The 13,260-nt window shown below is 43.6% G+C and overlaps 1 long non-coding RNA gene across 2 annotated transcripts in view; it reads left to right on the forward strand.

Moving 5' to 3' along the window:
- Positions 1-13,260, forward strand: part of LOC124107757 (uncharacterized) — a 34,219-nt gene that overhangs the window by 10,805 nt on the left and 10,154 nt on the right. The window contains exons 3-4 of one of the 2 annotated variants that reach the window (XR_006856532.1): positions 9,744-9,779; positions 9,968-10,209. This is a non-coding gene — a long non-coding RNA (uncharacterized LOC124107757). Of the gene's footprint in view, positions 1-9,743; positions 9,780-9,967; positions 10,210-13,260 lie in introns of those variants that run through there. The other variant, XR_009228797.1, reaches the window with a different exon arrangement.

The following is a 13,260-nucleotide window of genomic DNA, read 5'->3' on the forward strand; positions in this document are numbered from 1 at the left end:
TGCACATCGAGTATGTGTGTCAGGTTCTTTAAATAAAATTCAAATGATTTATACAGGGACAGATATGCAGAGCTGTAACAGATTCTAATGTACCCAAGAAAGGAAAGAATGGAGACAGCACAGGCATAAATGAAAGAAAAGAGAATTAGAGTTAGAAACTAAAAGAGAAGAACATATAGGTACATTGTAGCAAGAATGTCAAAAAGAAAAATCAGAAATGACCCAAGTCTGTGCAGAAGCTCAGACAGGATAAAGGGAATACAGAGGAGGGCTTCCCACTCCTGCTCACCTAAAGCTGAGGGCTGCAGGGCCCCTGATCTAGGCAGTTGGCCTCCCAAACACAGTGAGGCTTCTTGGAAAGGCCACGTTTGACCTGCAGAGCCTGAATTTCAGGTACAGAATGACTGGATCTCTCCTCCCAGGGGTGGTCCATCACCTTGTCACCTGATGCCTCAAGGTCCTTGTTTACGATGAATCATTGGATGCACCCAGAGGAGCAGCAGATCTTTTCCCAGAAGCACATTGAGTCTCTGGGTGTAATGGTTAGGTTTATTAATTAGGAGTGCTAAGTCATCCCTGAGGCTGTGTTTTCCCTGGTTGAACTGCTTCAGGAAGTAAACTTGAGGAGTCTAAATAGCCACTAAACGGGCTGGGGTTGTGGCTCAGCGGTAGAGCACTCGCCTAGCACGGGCGAGGCCCTGAGTTCAATCCTCAGCACCACATAAAAATAAATAAGTAAAATAAAGGTATTGTGTCCAACTACAACCAAAAAATAAATATTTAAAAGAAAAAAAAATAAAAAGCCACTAATGGTTTCCAGGCAACTAATGTAGAAGACCATAGCCCTCAATCCAAGCTGACCCCTGAGCAGAACCCCAGAGAACATGCTGGGTGCTGCACGGGAGGCCTCTGTGCCTCTGGTACCCACAGTGTATCTGGGCTTCCTCCAGGCTCTGTGCAGTACAGGCCTGGCGCAGGGCAGAGGGCACATCTGAACTCCAAAAAACCTAATTAGTCCATCTAACTCTTCCTTATTTGTACATCTGCATTGTTTTAAATCATTAGAAAATGTTCTGAATTTCTCAAAATAGTGTCATTCTATCTTTAATTTAAAATTTGCTTCTACTGGGGCTAGGATTGTGGCTCAGGAGAACGCTCATGTTCTAGCATGTGAGGATCGAGGCCCTGGGTTTGATCCTCAGCACCACATAAAAATAAATAAATAAAAGAAAAGTATTGTGTCCAACTACTTCTTGGGCTGGGGATGTGTCTCAAACAGTAGCGCGCTTGCCCAGCATGTGCGTGGCGCTGGGTTCGATCATCAGCACCACATACAAATAAAGATGTTGTGTCCTTTGAAAACTGAAAAATAAATATTAAAAAAATTCTCTCTCTCTCTGAAAAAAAAAAATATGCTTCTCCTTCAAGATGGGATACACAAAGTCACAAAGTGCCATTGTTCCACCCTAACACTCATGGAGATGGAGGGGTTACAAATTAGGATCCCATGAAGTCCTGATGAACTCTTAACCTTAACCCTACCTGTGCATGCATGCATCTGGTTCTAAGGAACATAGGGGAACTCTCCAAAATCCCATATGTTCATTCTAGGGCTGGACCTGAATAGCTCCGCTAAGGCTATGAATCAACACTGGAACCCTGAATTCACAGATGATGTGAATAAAGAGGGAAATAAAACACATTCTCTATTGAATATAAATAGGATCCTCAGTCAGATGTGGCCTGCTACTGAGATTCCTTTGTCCCACACCAGACTTTGAATTCTGGTGAGACTGTGTTCAGAAGAGGCCACCTGCTGGGGCTCTGCAGCAGAGAGGGGCTAGTAGGCTGAATTCTGTGGTCATGGGGTTGAAGTTTGAGCTGAGAAATCTCCCCTTGCAGGGAGAACAGCAATCAATACACACCCAACAATGAGTCAACAAATAAGTTCAGATTATTACAAAAATGTTCAAAGGAGCAAACAAAACTTTCAACTTAGCAATACTGACACTTGCTGATATTTGAAAAGAGAAAGTAAGCCAAGGAATAGAAGATATAATGAATAACCAAATGGAAGTTATAGAGTTTAAAAACACAGAAACCAAAATTGAAATTGTCAGTGGAGGAATGGATAGCAGTCGAGAAAGTCAGTGTACTAGTGGATAGATCTGTAAGTAGTACCCAGTGGGAACAGCACAGAAGAAAGGGCTTGAAGAGAAATGAAGAAAGTTTCACTCCAGTGGACAAAACCAAAAGTGTCACATTTATACATCAGAGTAGGAGAAGGAAAGAGAAATAAATGTGGGGGTTAGAAAATTATGACAAAATAATAGTTGAATATTTGAAAGTTTGATGAGACATATAAATCAACTATTAAGAAGCTGAGCTGGTGAACAGGATGAAGTGAAAAACATTCATACTTAGGTATAACATTATTATTGGTGAAGTATAATTTTATGAATTGGTGGAATTCATTCTGATATATTTGCAAATGCACATAATATAATAAAAGCAAATAGGATCTTGTGTAATTGGAATGAAATCGACCCTGGACAACACTGGAGGAAACAGCCTGTCTGGTAAACACGGGTGCTTCATCTGAAGGTGAGGAAGAGGACCAGGACACCCACTCCCAGTTCTTCTACTCGCTGCTGAAAAGGAAGCTGAGGTCCTTGTAGGAAGGCCAGGAAAGCCCATGAGAGAAATGAAGTGATAGAGCAGTGAGTCCCAACCAAAGAAGCATTGTGTACAAATAAGTGTCAAGTGAGCCATCAGACTGAAAAGACTCCATACTTTCAGGCTTCAAGTAACAGAGACCAGATTTATCCTCCCAATTGACTCATCTAGAAAATGGCACCTACAGGAAACTGCTATCAACCATAGACCACGGGCAGCACAAGCACAGTGATCCTGTTAGACCACGACGCAAGGAAAGACCACTGACACCAATTAAAATCAAAGTAAAGCAAGCTTATTATTTTGGCTGGCCGGGCTGCCTCTCCCAACAAAATCCTGGGAGCCAAGGACAGTGGCTTTCTAGAAGCCCAGCTTTATAGCCCAGAAAGTTACACAGAAGGGGGTTCGAGGATCTTACAGGTAACAAAATTATGACAAGCATAACACAAAGGCTAGTTCATATTTTTTTGCTGGCCCCGACATCAGAATTTATGAAGGAAGGCCATTAGAGCCTCAGAGAGGGTCGTTATCTGGCCAGGGAAAGCCAAGATTTACGAGACACCATTAAGGTTTTGGAGAGGGTTGTTATCTGGTCAGGGAAAACCAGGCATGGGTGAGTTCAAGGCACGGGCAGGCCTTCCAAGCAGCTTTACAACATCAAATTCTGGCCAGGCTATACAGACATCCTAATATTTTTACAGAAAACAGAAATGAATCCTTCATAATTTGTGATAAGCTGGCTTCTGACCTAAATAGAAAAATAGGGTAGGTATATCAGTCCCGAGAGAAGACAACAGCAAGAGCTCCACAGTTGCCACCTTCCTGCACAGGGAAGGGCTCCAGGCCACAGTGCAGAAGGGGCAATGCCCACAGAGCCTGGAGGGCCAGAGAACTGAGGAAGTGGCTCACAGTGTGGCCGCCCAGGGAGGCTGAGCTGGGAGGTGAAACCACCAGAGATGTAACCCAGTGTGTGATCTACCTGACGGAGAGTCACCAGCAAGGGACTCATTATGTGTCTGCACGGATAGGGATGCCTGGTGTAAGGAGGACCTTTGTGACATCCACACCACCAGGGGGAGAATGGCAGTCAGGGGTCAAGGATTTGTAGGCTGTGGACACTGAGTGGTAACAACCCAAACAAAACCAGCATCAATGCAGATGCCAACTGCCACCTCCATGGTCATGGCAGAGACAATATCTAGCAGGGAATGCACAGCTGTAATTTTGTACAGCACACCCACACTCGGGCCTCGAGTATGACTTGAATAGTGGAGGACACCTGTAATCCCAGCCATGGAGGAACCTGAGTCAGGAGGGTTACAGGTTCAAGGCCAGCCTCAGTAATTAAGTGACATTCTGTCTCAAAATAAAATTTTGCAAAATGGTTGCTGATACAGCTCAGAAAAACAATGGTTTTGGGTTCATTCTCTCCCTCCTACCCCTGTTCACACACAGAGTCACAGAATGAACAATGCCAAGAGTGAACCCAGGTGCATACAACAGGATTGGATGATAATAATGTGACAATATGTGCTCTTCATGAAGTACGAAGGATTCCATCACAATGGGGGCTATTGAGAGAGGGATGATGTGCTCCCTTGTGAACAGAGGGTGAATGAAAGTGTACATTTTACAAAGGCTGTGAACCTAAAACTGGTCCTACCAATAAATCTTACTAAAAAAAGAACTAAACTAAATCCTAAATCACAACTCTGTGTGTGCACTGCCTTGAAAATATGTCATATCCTTAACCCTTTTTTTTCTTCACTCCCCAATATTAAAGGCTGTACATTAGTAAAGAAAAATATAGCAACTTACAATAATTCTTCCATCAGCTCTAAAAAACACAACATATTGTGAAATCTGCCTCTCAGATTGCGTTGTGTCACCCTTGAATATCATCAAGAGGTGCCGCAGTCCGGCTGCAGCAAAATAACCGGGGGGTGACGAACAACTTGTGAACGTTGATACAGCAGGAGTAGGAGCCGTTTATTGCAGGACAGGAGCAGTATTTATACATTCCACAGAGCTTATCTAATTAGCATAAACTAGATACATCAGTCAACCAATAAGGAATCTCCACACTTAATGGCTTGTTTTTGTTACTTCTCAAACCACTCCCTCAGGCGTTTTGCCAGGCACCATCCAGACTTGTTTACGAACTCTAACATTCCCCTGGCAAAATGCCAGGTGTTATTTTTGACTTGTTTACAGACTCTAACATTTCCCCCTTTTGTTTAATTTAAATAACGACCATAGTGGTTTTTACAGAAACACCATAAATAACCTGCTACAAACAGAAAGGGAGGATACAAAATGCCACAATACCAAGCCAATTGATGGCTCCATGCAAGAAGCCCTTGGAAAAATTATACCAGCAATGACACTGTTAGCAAAGATACCGAGTTACAATTTGTTATAGATTACAGTTTGTTGTCTCAGTCCAGGTAAAGCAGTGTCTCAATAGATTAACTCACAGTCCAGGTAAATCACAGTCCAGGTAAATTCTGCAGGCAGCTAGCTTAAATCACAGTCCAGGTAAGTTCTGCAGGCAGCTAGCTTGATCCGAAGTCTCGTCCGGTTTTCAGCAACACTGGAAATTCTTCCACCCTCGTTTTCACCTGCACTGGGATGAAGGCAGGAACTCCGGCAATGATGTTAAAGAAAATCCTGTAGTATTCCAGCAGGTGCTAAGAAAACAACCTTCTGAACAATTTAGTACATTATCTCAAGATTTTTTGCATTTGAAATAAGCATTAATAGTGCTCACTACTCATCAGCTTCCAGGTGTGGGAGAACCATTGTAGCTTAGTTATTGGCATTGAAAATGACCAAACATCAGGGACACCAGTAGTGTCTTCTGAGGCTGTAGCGTCCCGGGTAGCCCCAGATGTAAGAGGAATAAAATCAGATTCCACAAAACAAGAACCTAATTTTCAGGTTCCTCCTCATGGAGGAGGGGAAGAGATTCACAGGCACTCCATGGAAGTCAGCTTCCTGGTCACTTACTGCCTGAGAAAGGCAGACACAAGACGGAATAGAAGATAAAGAAAAAACAAGTTCCCCAAAGCACATGTGGTGGCATTTGGAAATGGGGTTGGAAATAATGAAGGTTACATAAGGCGAAGGTAAGGTCCTGTACCAGAGGGATTATTGTCCTTATAAGAAGAGACGGCAGCCTCTCTCCCCAGGGGCATGGGAGACAACAGTGAGAAGGTGGCCTTCTGTGAGCCAGAGACAGTGCTCCCTGGAGCCCCAGACAAGGACTCCTGAGCTCAGACTAGCCAGCAGAGGAGGAAAGCAAATTTCTTTCCAAGGACCCCGTTCGTGGGGTGTTTCGTGCTGGTGGCCACTGGAGAATATGTCTTTGACGTGAAGAGATGTGTTAAGATTCCGGACTCGGGTCTCTGCGGGGTGCTGTGTTCTGGTGTCTGCAGTAAATTCTCAGAGGCTGTCTCAGAACTCAGGAATGAGCTGCAGTGGAGAGACCCGCTGGAGTAGGAGCAAGTGACAAAGTGGGGCCCTGGCAACAGGCGCTGCAGGAGTCAATGGGGCACACAGAGCCCAGAAGTCCCTTGGGCCCCTGGGCCCACCTGGAGCCAGCAACTGCCAATGTTGCTGCCCCTTGGAAGCAGCCCTGAGGGCCTGGCCTGTAGATGACTCCATAGACACTTTTGCCCAACATCCCTCTGTGTGGCGTTTTAGAACTGTTTCCTGAGCATCAGTTGGTGTTAATTTTATTTCCACCTAAAATTCCCCCCACCCTTGTTTTCGTGAGTTGTGAATGACCTGGGTGCTTTATGAAGTGCCTGTAGCTGGATGAACCGACTGGTTCTCTCCTCTGCAGCCAAGGTTAGACTGTTAGTGTGATCACACAGATTCTCTCTTGGTTTTTTGACTGTTTTTAATTTTTTTTTCATTTTGTAGGACTTCATCTCTTTGTTTCTAGTTATTAGTTTGTTATGATCTAAGGGTGGGGGGGATCACCTTAGTCTGAGAATCAGGGGAGAAGGAGTTTGGGTGTGGGCCTTCCATGACAGTTACCCATCCATGCGAGTGTAGACACTGTGACATTTGCTGCTTTAGACTAGGAACTACCTCACCAAGAGGAACCTAATGCTCCAGAGCATTATGCGTGTGCATGTGTGAAACTGGGTGAGAAGAGGGCTCACCTGTGCTAGGTTAGTGTGAAGGATGCTGCTTCTGCTTGGGGTGAGTTTCTATTTGGACTGGTGTTTACTGCTTTCTGAGGGGAGCTGGGTCCGGAGCATGAAATGCTCAGTGCCCTGCAGTAGTGAGCCAGGGTGAGCCACCAAGCAGACCTGTCTGGCTAGTGTGGCAGCTGGGACACCAGGGCTGAAGCTTACTGTCTTTTTCTTTTCAGTCTTGTTTGCGTGGCTTGTATTTTTGTTTTACGTTTTGGAAAAGCCACCGTTTACATTAGGGAAGATTCTGCTCATGGATTTGAATCCAGGGACCAGGTCCTCGGGGCAGAGGGTGACCTGCAGAGTGATCCTCAGCTTCTTTATCTCCACAGGGAGCAGGTGGAGCTGCACTGGGGAAGGTGTTTTGCCCTCCTGTTGGAGGGGTTTCCCTTCTGTTCCCTGTGTCCCTGGCTGGGTTACATTTCGTCACCCAGCACCAGCCCTCCACTGTCTCCTGAGAAGTCAGTAGGTCTGTGCCTCAGTGCCTTGGTTCATTTTGTCCTCTCTGCCTGAAGATGGCTCCCATAGCGTGGCTACCCACTGCTGTTCCTGGTCTTACCTGGATGCTACCTGGTCCCTAAAGCCAGCAAATACCCTTCCCACTTCCTCCCAGGGCACAAGGCTTTTTATTTCTTCCACTGCTCTTGTTTGGTTCTTCCTCCTGGGTTCCTGAATTGTGCCTGATTCTGTGCTCTTACTGCACTGTATGCCCTGGGAATTAGGCATTATTCCCCTTCAATATACAGAGCACATCTCTGTTTGATATTCTGTTCTCACTTTGTGAAACTCATTACTCATTTTGTTTTTGTGGCCTGCGGATGATGATTGGCTTGAGGATCTAAGACCTGTAATTTCCAGCCTGAGGCCAGCATATCCCCTTAGTTAGAATATATAGGGTAAAGATGCTGAAAGTTATTTTTATTCATATTAAAAGGTTTAACCTGGTCACATCATGCTAGTTAGAAGCTCTTATTGGCCACTATAGATTTCTTGTTTAAAAACCTACATAAAATAATTAAATTTGCATCAGTCTTTTTCATTGAAAACATTGAAACAATTCTACTTGATGTTCAGTGAACATATTTTATATTAGTGTATATATTAGTTATTTTATTTTTTACATTAATTGGTAGTTATATGTCAAACAAACAACAATTTTTCAATATTAAAAAGATGTATTAAAACATTTTAGTGATTACCTCAAATCATGGGCTTTCATTTTTGGTTTTGAAAAGTTTTTAGTTGTAGATGGACACAATACCTTTATTTTTTTTGTTTATTTCTATGTGGTGCCAGGGATGGAACCCAGTGTCTCATGCCTGGTAGGCAAGCACTCTACCACTGAGCTACAACCCCAGCCCCCATGGGATTTCTTATGAATAGTAACTTTGAAAATTTTCCTACACCATGAAGAGCCTATGTAGTCTCTTTGGTTATCAAGTCTTATTGCTCTTAGGATACTGGAGTAAATCCAAGGCCCAAAGTGGTGCCTAGAAAATGTAAGGTGCGCAATGTGCATTTGTGGGTTACACAGAAGCAGTTTCTTAGGCCAGCACACTTTAACATATATGATGCGAACCCCAATTTGAATTTATGTTTTCCCATGGCTATTTTAAAACGTCCATAAGGATGCATATAAGATAATTTGAATAGTAAGTAGAAATAAATACATTTTGTCCAAAGTACAAGTAGAACACGTAATACGTTTGAAAGTTATCAGTGTGATCTTCACATACTTTATTCACAGTAAGTCTTCTGAGTGCATTTCAAACTTGTAGAATGTCTGAACTTAAACTCGTGTAGTTTGACGTGCTCAAGGCAAATGGCCTTTCTTGACCCCTCTAAATCATTATGGACCGTGCCCTGTTGCAGACTAAAGCCTGGGGCATCACACCAGGCATCAGCTGCCCTGTGGGAACCTGTCATTCTCATTAACTGAAAAGAATGAATTAGGAAACAGTTCTTTTATTTTTCATCAGCAAAAAGGGGCAGATGGTTGGGTAGCAGGATGATAAAGCTCTAGTAAACTCCCCCAGACTTGGGATTTTCTTGTGTGCATAAAAGGAATAAAGAGTCAAACAGTTGTCTGAGAAATAAAAGAACACAAAGCAACTTACAAGCAAGAGGATGGTGCGGGTGGCTTTGTGTTCATGGGATGTCTGGGAGGAGACACGGGGGCTGCGGACATGCTGGGCTCTCCTGTGGTGTCTGTAGAGGAGACTCACCATGTACAGGCTGGTGCAGATCATGAGGAACACAAACACTAGATCTCGAACCAGCAGGGGAATAAAAAATGATGATGAATTGTGTTTTCCAAAATTTCTGTTTCTACAATATGCATCAGCATAGCCATGACCATCTATGGTGAAATTTCCAATGGCTGTGATGGATTCAATGATGTGGAAGTAGATGAGCATGTTAAGGACCCAGAAGGAAAGGAACAAAGGACAAGTCCATGTAGGGAGCTTAAATTTAAGCCATGCCCACTTAGAGTTACTGGGACCAACAGTGATGGCTTGAAATGCACTCAGCAGAGAGGTGGTGCAGATAGAAACACCCCGCATCACTCTGTATAAGAACAAAACTGTCTGACAGCCAACCTCGTTCAAAAACCGCCTTACTCCCAAGGTGGATGCTATATCTGGTATCAAGGTGAACATGATGGTCAAAGCATTGGCCAACACCAGGTGCATAACCATGGGATCGATGTGCTTCTTCAGATGGGGTTTAACTAAGAAGGTGTAAGCATATAACAGGAAGAGCAGTGAGTTCCCCAGGACACCAATGCACAGCTGAGATGAGGAAAACCTCAAAGATTATGTTCCTTGGAATCATCATCTTGTTGTTATTATTATTTTGCAGTGTCTGGGATGGAATCCAGGTCTTCATATAAGCTGGGTAAGTGAAGAACAATTGAGCTACCCTCCTGCCCCAGGATCATAATGTTCCGATGTATTTGAACTTTTACGAGGGAAACTAAGGCTGCAATAAGAAATGAGTAATTACTTAGAATTATTTTCAAATAGAGCTTTGCAAGAATATTGACTGTTCAGGAGAAGAGGATGATGAAATGTCCAACTCTCTAGTGTTTCAGGGCCTGTCTTCCAGAAATTCATGGGAACAACAGAAGACAGAAGGAGGAGAGAAAGAAGGTGGATTTTGAGCCACTTCACTGCATTCTAGGATAGTGAGCAGGGGATGTGTGTCCTGTGTGAAAGGTGTGTGTGCAGCTTATCTGGCAAGTTTTGTTCTGCGCTCAGACTGTGTTTCATCTTCAGCTTGTGTTCTGTAGCCTCACCTCTCTGAAGAGCATGGTCCTTCCAACAGACAGATGACCCTGTGTACTTGAACTTCTGTCTTGGAGTTTTCACAGCACACGCCCTTCCTGCAAGTCAGTGACTGCTAAACACTCTTCCAACACAGCGTTCCCCATGTGGGGACTTTTCACCTCCCTCCCAAATCATGGGCCAAACAGCAATAATCTGAGTCATTTGTGGTTCTCACAACTTGTGCAGAGCTACTGACATGCAGGAGGTCGAGGCCAAGATTGCTGCTCAATGTCCCACAGTGCTCAGGACAAACAACATAGAAGGGAATACCCAGCAGAACCAGCATCATATCATGGTGGATAAATGCCGTCCAACAAACGTCCCTGTATCCTGAGGCCTGAAACTTGTGGAATATCCACCCTTTTATCTGAATGTTTCTTATGTTTTTTATGAAAAAAGAATTAGTAGGGGCTGGGGTTGTAGCTCAGTGGTAGAGTGTTTGCCTAACACGTGTGAGGCCCTGAGTTTGATCCTCGGCACCACATAAAGATAAATAAATAAAATAAAGGTATCCATGTACAACTACAAAAAATATTTAAAAGAGAAAAGAAAAAAGAATCTTCACAAATGTAACTGCAACAAAAATGATATGACATTCTTTCAGGTTAATATTGAAATTAATGAGGTCAACATCTCAATTTCTCTTATTGGATTCTGGAGTTTATTTCACTATTTCATTTGCTTAGGGATACTTTAGAATACTTGGTCAGTCTCACACTGATCCAGTTGTTCTTTACCTGAACCACAGTCCTTCATTCCCTCCCGGACCTCTGGTCAATCCCCCATGTGTCTCCACACTGAGCAAGTCCATGAGAACATTCTCAGGTCACTTTCACCACCCAGGCTACACAGTCCCTGCTTGGGCATGATCTGTACTGGAATGATCCCAAACTCATTATCCTGTTAAGGAAGCAGCACTCAAATTAACTATTGAGCCCCCACAGTGATGGAGTCCTGTTCCTCCACAGGCTCATTTGTGCCTCCCACCAATTATGCAATTCAGGCTTATGAGTTAGAATAATTTTAAAATCCTGACTCTTGATTTTGACTGTGGTGAACATACTCTGAGTTTTGAAAGTGCACCATATCTTTAACACATACACTGATGGTTGCAGGTGAAACCTCAAATGTATTTGCAATTTTCCAGTTTCACTAAGGCGTGGCCTACCCCCTCCTGACTCTTAGCAGAGATCTTTCTTCAGCCATCTTCTCTCCTTCCCAGGACACCTGCCCTTAGCAATCCCAAATAGTTCATAACTTCATCATCCAGATCTATTCACAACATTCCCTTCATTATCAATGAAGATCAGATTCCCCCTGCAGGGGCTAGGAGCCCAGGGATAATTCCCAGGCTGTCATCTGGACATTATGCCCCCAAGTCTGCACAGCCTGGATGGATGGGTGGGATCAGCCCCACTGCAGGGGAGCAGAGGAAAGAGGATCCCTGCAGAGAGGAGAAACCCTGGGACCTGAGGAGTCCAAGCACACTACTCTTGTCCTCCCAGGAGGGAAAATCAAGTGGGAAATGAAGGAACACAAGCTAAATCCACGATAGGACACAGAACAACAGGGTGGGCAGCTGTTTCCATGCTGTTTCCATGCTGTTTCCATGGGTATTTCAACACCCAGGCTGAGATGGTGTCTGTCCCACCAGTGCACAGAGAGGGGACAGCAGGAACTTCTGTCCAATGTTTCAATTTTAGCAAGAGCATGAAATGAAAATATTCTTGGTAGGACTGTCTGTTAAATAGTGGAAGCTATGGGTGTATTTACTACCTTATTACACCTTCCACACCATGTTTATAAATCACAAAGCACACTCTACACTACACGCATAAAGACAACTATGTGCTCAAATGAACAGATATGCATCCAAAGAGACAAAACGTGGGAAGCTCTTTCACTTCCTGGCAAGGCTAGCAACTGAAGTCAGACACGTTGAAAAGTCACCAACCACAATTCCCGGGTTTTTACATTTTATGCTTCAAAATAGATATTATCAAAGTATTTGAAGTAAAAGCATGGAAAATTAAAATACCAGAGTGGGAGATTATAAACAGTCTTTTCTAGTCAAGGAACCTGCACAACAATGTCAGGATAATAAAAGCAGAGGAGGGAGAAATGGAGAGGGGAAGCACAGGGTGGAAAGGGGAGGGAAAGGGGGTCATGAACCAAAGTCCAATTCCATGCATGGAAGATTTTGTCAGGATGAGTCCAACTACTCTGTGTAACTATAAAGTTCTAAGGAAGAAATAAAGATAAAGACAGCACCACACCCACACTCACTGCAGAATCCCAGGTTTCTCCTGAGGCACTTGAGAGCAGGGAGGAAATGTGCCAGAAGCCAGCCCTGAAGGGAGGGCCACCAAGTGCAAGTGCTCAAGTGACATGGCCTTTATGTCAAGGCCCTAACTACAAGTCACAAAAGACAAACAGGAAAACCCTGATCTCTCAATGTGTTCAAAACACAAGCACCTTTTACTTGTCACCTGGTGAATAAAAGTCTACAAGCAGTACTGGGGATTGCCTTCTGGAAGTAAATGTGCAGAGTACATTAGAACCTTCTAGAAGTGATGGCATTTGAACACAAATAGCAGAGTAAGTCCTAAAATAAAGAAAATAATTTCTATGAAGGAGAGCACACAATACCAACAACCCAGAATAGAAAGGAAAAACAAAGTCAAACTCAGTTTCTTGTAAAAAATCCTACATTTAACACCCCTGTCATGAGAATGTACTACTATTTTGAGAGCACAATAGTGTCAGGTATACAATGTTAGTGAGAGGTCAGAAGTAGTGTTGCACTCCTGTAATCCAGTGACCCCACAGTCTGGGGCAAGAGGATAGCAAGTTGAAAGCCAGTCTCTGCAAATTAATGAGACCCTGTCTCAAATTAAAAAATAGAAAGGGCTGGGAATGAATGTCAGTGGTAGGTTCAACAGGAGAGGTGGGGAGAAAGAGAGAAAGAGCAGGTGAGGGAGAGGGAAAGGGAGAAAGAAAGAGGAAGAGATATAAGAAAAAAGGAAATAAATAAAAATATGAAAGAGCAA

This window comes from Marmota monax, unplaced genomic scaffold (assembly GCF_021218885.2).
Source record: "Marmota monax isolate L192 unplaced genomic scaffold, Marmota_monax_Labrador192_F-V1.1 WCK01_AAM20220418_F8-fsc00160, whole genome shotgun sequence".
Taxonomy (NCBI): Eukaryota; Metazoa; Chordata; class Mammalia; order Rodentia; family Sciuridae; genus Marmota; species Marmota monax.